Raw genomic sequence first — 6,889 nt, 5'->3', positions numbered from 1 at the left:
TATATATCTTGTTTTGGGTGATGATCATAAAATTTGTCAAAAGTTAACTGAACAGCTAACTTTGCATTTTACTGTATGTAAAACATGCCTTTTCAATGTTAAAAAACACCGGAGAACTAAATAAACATTACTAAGAATAGAGGGTTCAGGTAAAAGCATGGCAAAGGGTTAATGGTAGTATCTCTTATACTTGATCTCAAAAGTATTCATAAAGAAAATATTCCCAATTTGGAAGGAATGAGATGCAATGACTAAAACAATAAGTTTAATATTACAAACACACTGCTTGCTGGATTTCAGTCATGTATGAAAGATCCCAACACAGAAAGGAAACAGGATTTTTTTAATAGTAAATGAAAACAGAATTTCTATCCATTTCTGTCTGCCCTAGTAACTGAAAACAAAACAAGTTTTAATTTGCATCTTCACTATTACTCTATTACCAGGGTATTTTGGCTATTAAGGACTTCTAGAGCGTGACTCTCTAGTATTGGGATTTCTCAAGAGGAAATCCTTGAGGGGGCACACCAGGGCGCCTGTGGTGTCACTCACTTCCAGTGAGTCACATGCCTTAGCAAAACAGGGCAGGAAGAGTGGAGAACCAGTTCCTGGCTGAAAACCCAAGATGCCCTTTGCTAGCTCCCTGCCCCATTCAAGTCAGGAGAGGAAAATGTGGACCAGGGGGACAAGATGCACCTGCTCCTTCTCTCTTTCCTCCTCCTCTGTCAACAGGGGGTAAATTGCACGGAATTTCCACAGCCCAACCTCTCAGCCCCATCATTAACTGAAGGAAGGGAGAATATTATGCTACACTGGGCTACAAAGGAAGAATTCAGGGAGCTGGGGGTGACCTACCGGGTTCTGTGGCTTTCCAACTCAGTGCTAATAGTTTGACCAACCGACCAAGGAATACAGGGGCACAGCACTGTACAGACTGAGCTACCTGCTCACTTCGCAAGTGCACTAACAGCTGCGGAAATCCAAATAAACAAAGCTTCCTCACAGAGGGCTGGCCCCGCACAGCATAACTGGAGTCGCGAGCCTGAAAACATTTGTGGCGCTTTACACATGAATCTATTGTACGTCTTGAGCCTTCTCACAGACCTACTTTTTAAAGATGACACTTTAAGGCCGTGTTATTTTTAGAATTACGAAAATCACAGCTGCACTTGTCAGCCATCCTCCAGCGAGGGCCACCCCCTTGAACTGGCTGTGGAAACACCCAAGTTCTGTTCTCAGCTCTACTCTCCTGGCTCAGTCTCTCTTTTTTCCACAGTCTCTACATGTAATTTGCTGGCGATCTGTCGGCATGTTTGTCTCGCCTGCCGGGGAGCCTCCTCGCTGAGGGCAGAGGCCATTTCTGCCTTGTGTATTGCTGAATTCCTCGCACAGAGCACAATGCCTGGCACGCAGAAGGTGCTGAATAGACATTAGGTAAATGAATGGATTTCTGCATGCGTTTTTGGTTTTTACTTTATTGCTTATTAGAAAACAAACTTCACTAAAGCTGGAATTCTCTTTCTCTGGTTCTCTTATCCTCAGACCTTAAATAGTACATGACCCAAAAGAGATCTTCAGTAAAGACCGTGAAAAGACATTATTAATCCAGTGCTCTGAGCTCACTGAAATCTCTAGGCATGTTTTTTTTTCTTTTCTTTTCTTTTTTTTTTTTTTGAGAGAGAGAGCTTGAGCAAGCACAGGAACAGGCCCGGGGGCTGGGGGGGGGAGGGGGACAAAGGAAGAGGCAGAGAGAGAAGCCCAAGCAGACTCCACCCTCAGTGTGGAGCCTGACGCAGGGCTCCATCTCACCATCCTGAGATTGTTACCTGAGCTGAAATCAAGAGTCAGATGCTTAACCAACTAAGCCACCCAGGCGTCCCTATGCACATCTTTTTAAAAAGCAACAGTCCTGATTTATGAAGGTCACTAGTAGCAAATTCCACAATCAGCTTTCAAAGGGATTTTTGTGTGTGTGCCAAATAACTTAGTCAAGACTGTGGCTGAACTCTTCAAAATAAGTATCTTGGAGTATGAAACAAGCCACTAGCCACAGTTTAGGCAGCTGTAATTCTCAGGAAAACCATGATTACCCCATTGCTAAAAGCCATTTACTGTGTTGCTCACCCTTAGAGCAGATGACAAGGCCTGTTAGAAATGTTCACATCTCCTCTATGATTTGTAAGCTGCAATGTGCTTGTTATAGAAGCATGCACCCCATATGTACTAAATGCTATTTAAATGGAGGAGGGAAATATGAGACAGTCTGGCAATTTGGAATATAGGTTGAAATCCATGCACAACAAGAACTGTAGTAACCAAAAGATGAAATTTTCACTTTATTGTAGAATCACTTCTTTGAACACTTAACTATAAACCAAATAATTTTAACTCTAGTTAGGGATAAAAACAGCCTTCCTCCTTTCATTTTGCCTTCATCTACCCAAATGGAATGGGACATCTAACTTTTCTGAGGGCTGATGCTGCTGGAGGGGGCCCGGCAGTGTTTAAGTTCTAACAACTGGGTGTAGGCAAATCATTCCCAAACCTCAAACACACAAAATGAAAAATGTCATTTCATATACCTATTTTTGCAAATTAGGTAGAGATTAATTTATTTATATCACTAAACTCCAAACAATTCAAACCATAAAGGTAACGATTTCTTTGTGTGCTCCTGTCTTCAGTTTTATCATTTCGCTCTATTCATCATATTCATGTCTTTTAACAGGTTAGAAAAATCTAATTTAAGTTACACCAGTCATTTATACTGTATTTCTCTATTTTTGCTTGTTTTATAAATGACTCCATTATTTGTTGGCCTATTACGTGCCAGGAACTGCCCCTTGTCCTTTTATATATTAACATTATTAAACCTTATAACAATTCTATAAAGTAAGTATCATTACCCTTTCTATATTACCTCTACGACATTTTTCTGATACGGAAATTAAGGCTCCAAAGTTATAAAAACCTACCCAAGGGTTGGTCCATACACAAAGGCCTATCTTCCCAATCTACCATAGTCCTTCAATAATCAAAATCTTTCGTCCATTACTCATTCAATAAGAATGTACTGGTCTCCTACCATGTGCCAAGCACTATGTTGCTCAGTGAGGTGACGGTTCTTCTCAAGATACTCACAGATTAATGAAAAAGACAAAGACTAACAATGAGCTATATACATGGAAGGGAGAAAGGTAAAACCTCTAGTGAAAAACAGAAGAGGTAAATCTGGGCTGAGATATAGGTAAAAATTGCTACCCAGAATATTAACATTAGCTTCTAATTATGGAGGGCTTTCACTGTATCAGGTACCACAACTCTGCAAAGCAAGATTTTTTTTTTTTTAATTACATCACTTTGATACAGCCATCCTTGAAGTAGGTTCTAACATCAGCTTCATTTAGAGAGGAGGGGAAAGTTCTGTTAATCACTCAAGGTCACACAGCTTGAATGTGTGGGCTAGAATTTGAATCACATCTGTCTAAAACTGAAGTGTAAACAGTGGTAGTCTCTACCTCCGGCAATTGTCTGAGGAGAACACCAGGACAGAGGTCAGATAAAGAACTCTGAGGAGAATGATGGGCAACTGAGGAGCCAATGGGGGATAAATAAAAAGGACCACAGGCCAACAGAGAGGCCCATTTCTTCCTGACACAGTACAGGATGCCCGTCCACATCCCTGGCTAAGGTAAGGTGAGGTTAGCTATAACAGATGGTGGAAATAATCTTTCAACACAGGGAAAAGTCATCCTTTTCTTTAAATCTCTGGTATAAGTATCTCTCATCAAACTCAGGTTTTCCCCTGCAGATTCAAACCTCAAGAAAAGAGCACTTTTCACCTGATCCCTAAGACCTACACTCATCCCGGACTTTGAGGGGAGAGAGTGGATCTCTCAGACAGAGGAGCTAAGGCCCGGGTGTCTCCTCCTTCCCTTCAGACCCACATGGATGTGGATGCAAGAATGGAGTTTGGGTGTGCTCAAATAACAAGGTGGCCCAGGAGGGCCTATCTCAGAGACACAAGGTCATTTAGAGAATGAGGGGCCAAAACTGCCTGCCTGAACACACAATGGTCAAGAACTGGAATGGGGGTGATGGGAAGGATGTAAAGTCAAACGGGTTTTTAACGTCAGGTAAACGATCACGGCCCCCACGTGCCACCTGACTGCCCTCCCTCTATTGAATAGCAAACATCTCTGAACCATCATCCACGTTTCCAATTTCAGTAGTAATAGCGGAAGCATGGAGCACCCCGACCACTGAGAATCTCAATATTGATCTTCCTCTCCTCTGTTCTCCTATGATATTCAATTGGTAATAAAAGCTATTTACTTCTTACTTAAATATCTCCTTCCCCACGTCTTGTACATACAATTATCTGATGACACATGGGAGCACACACACTTTGGCAAGAACTGCCTGACAACAATTGAGAGAATGGGATAAGCTACAGGTAGTACTGATGGAAAAACAATCTCTACATTTATGAGCCATTGATTGGGAGCCCCACTAAGTGTCAGCTCTTAGGATCTTTTGCTAAGACTCCCTGAAAGAGTTTCCTCCTGTAATAGGTTTCCTGGAATTTGGAAAACATTGTCAGTCTGTCTGAAGATGTTTTGTTTTTTTTGGGGGGGGGGGGAAACACACAATAATTATCTCTTTGCAGAAACCACATTGCTATTCTTCAGCTCCTTTATCTTTAGACACACGTGTCTGCAGCATAGCCCCTGTCACGGTCATCCTTAACCTGACATTTAGTGGGCAGCTCCTACACACACGATGTGACAAGAGCAACACAAAACACAGCAGTGTTGAAGGGGAGAGGACTTAGAGATAGTGGAGGTGAAGAGCAGCCACTTCTTACACTGGAATTAAAATAAAATAAAATGAGGTGAGATCTTTTAAAAAAAAAATGAAAAAAGTAGCATTTAAACACATGAATTCATTAGGATGGTGACACTGTAACTGCCACTTGCGGAGTGGGAGGGAAAGGCCCCACACCAGGCACTGTACGGATACCTGGCATCCTCCTAGCAACCCCACCGGGCTGAAGAAACAGGCTCAGAGAAGCCAAGCAACTTGCCCCAGGTAACAGGTTCTAGATGTCAAAGCCAACCGCAAACTCAGGTCTTCCGACAGCCGGCCATTCCTCTCCCTTGGCCCTGCTCTGCATCAACAATGCCTGCCCCTAGTCTTTCCTCCCCAGCGCCCTCATCAGGGGATTCACTTCCCACCCTCTCTTTGAATCTCCTAGTTTTCCCAGGTAGCATCTATGATCAATGAATTTATACTATTACTTGTCTCACTTAGAAACAATGGTGGGTTTTCCTTGTTCGTTTTTCTTTTCCTTTTTTTTTTAGAAAAGGGATCTTATCTTTTACACAAACTAAGCATCCAAAGTTTGTTTATTTAATAAGTAACAGCAGGGTGCCTGGGTGGCTCAGTTGGTTAAGCGACTGCCTTCGGCTCAGGTCATGGTCCTGGAGTCCCGGGATCGAGTCCCGCATCGGGCTCCCTGCTCGGCAGGGAGTCTGCTTCTCCCTCTGACCCTCCTCCCTCTCATGCTCTCTGTCTCTCATTCTCTCTCTCAAAATAAATAAATAAATAAAATCTTTAAAAAAAAAAAGTGACAGCAGAAAGAAATAAAATGATACAAAAATGAATGCAATGGTTTCAAATCATTATATAAACAAACTTCTAAAATAATGTTAAAGGTCTGAGTTGTGTATGTGAGAAGGGTGTATAATGTTTGCTTACAGTTTAGTGGGGAATCATTTTTCTTAAAAACTAAGCACAAATCAGAAAAAATATGCTCAAGGCTGTGTCTATGTGATGCCACAAGAAAAATTTAGCCATCATTTTGTCTGTGACAAGCCAAAGATTATCTTCCAAATATCTAGATAGAATGTCTGGAGAAATCATAAAAAATTCAATTATGTCAACACAATCTTAGTTTACATAAAACAAGCTTTACAAACAAGCCTGTAATTTGCATAATTGTACTTTGTGAAAGAACATCTATTTGCATGACTGACCTATGGCTAAAGTTCTGCCAAAGTTAAAATTAAAATCATAAAAAAGATCATTTTAAAGATCAATATCCATTTCCCCTCAATTTCAAGTATGTGTATTTTTAAATAATGTGGGAAGTAGTAGAGTTTCAATGTCCTAGATTAAAAGCATTAAATATAAAAGCAACATTTGGACTTCACAAAAGAATGTATTTTCTTTCATTCATATTTTTAGCTCCTGAATTAACTTACTGCAGCAAGTTCTTTCAGTGAGTATTCAGACATGTAGCCAGGGCAGTAATAAATACCACAACAGAGAAAGTTGCCTATTAACCCTTCAACTTGTCTTCCATGCAAATGTTCCATCTGATGTTCTGGCTGAGGAATATTTGAATTGCTTTTTGGTACATATCCACACTATTCCATTGTTGACATTTTCATCTTGTATTTTTAAACTGGCTGCTTCTTGGGATGGATTCTAATTAATTTTAGTTGTAGTATTATAGAGCAAGGCAAAACTAAAGGAAAAGCAATAATAACAATGATGATAATGACTTAAGACAATCAGTTGATTGCATCAAATTCTCACAATCTCTATCTTTACATAGGAGTTATCAGTCAAGAAGTACATTTCCTTGGTTGAAGGTAATTGGAAATGATGTTTTTCTAAATTGGTGACTTTCACACAGACCCAGACCTGACGACATCGTATCAAAAGCAGATCAAGCTTTAATCTTATGGCATATACAAAGCTTCCATTAAAATATAAAAAACTGTCCCTGAGCAAATGTTTGCTGAGTATCTACTATGTGAAAAGCATTTTGATATGCAGGCTGTGCAGTACAAAGATGAGGATGATAGCACTTCTTCCTCAA

The 6,889-nt window shown here is 40.6% G+C and overlaps 1 long non-coding RNA gene across 1 annotated transcript; it reads left to right on the top strand.

Moving 5' to 3' along the window:
* Nucleotides 1-1,183: 1,183 nt before the first annotated feature.
* On the top strand, nt 1,184-4,341 carry LOC145721773 (uncharacterized). Its single transcript, XR_014145669.1, has 2 exons — nt 1,184-1,434; nt 3,812-4,341. It is a non-coding gene; the product is annotated as an uncharacterized LOC145721773 (long non-coding RNA).
* Nucleotides 4,342-6,889: the final 2,548 nt, after the last annotated feature.

This window comes from Leptonychotes weddellii, chromosome 5 (assembly GCF_054177405.1).
Source record: "Leptonychotes weddellii isolate Sample4059 chromosome 5, ASM5417740v2, whole genome shotgun sequence".
In the NCBI taxonomy this organism is placed as follows: Eukaryota; Metazoa; Chordata; class Mammalia; order Carnivora; family Phocidae; genus Leptonychotes; species Leptonychotes weddellii.
The sequence above is the reverse complement of the archived record's forward strand: the minus strand, read 5'-3'. Positions and strand labels throughout refer to the sequence as shown.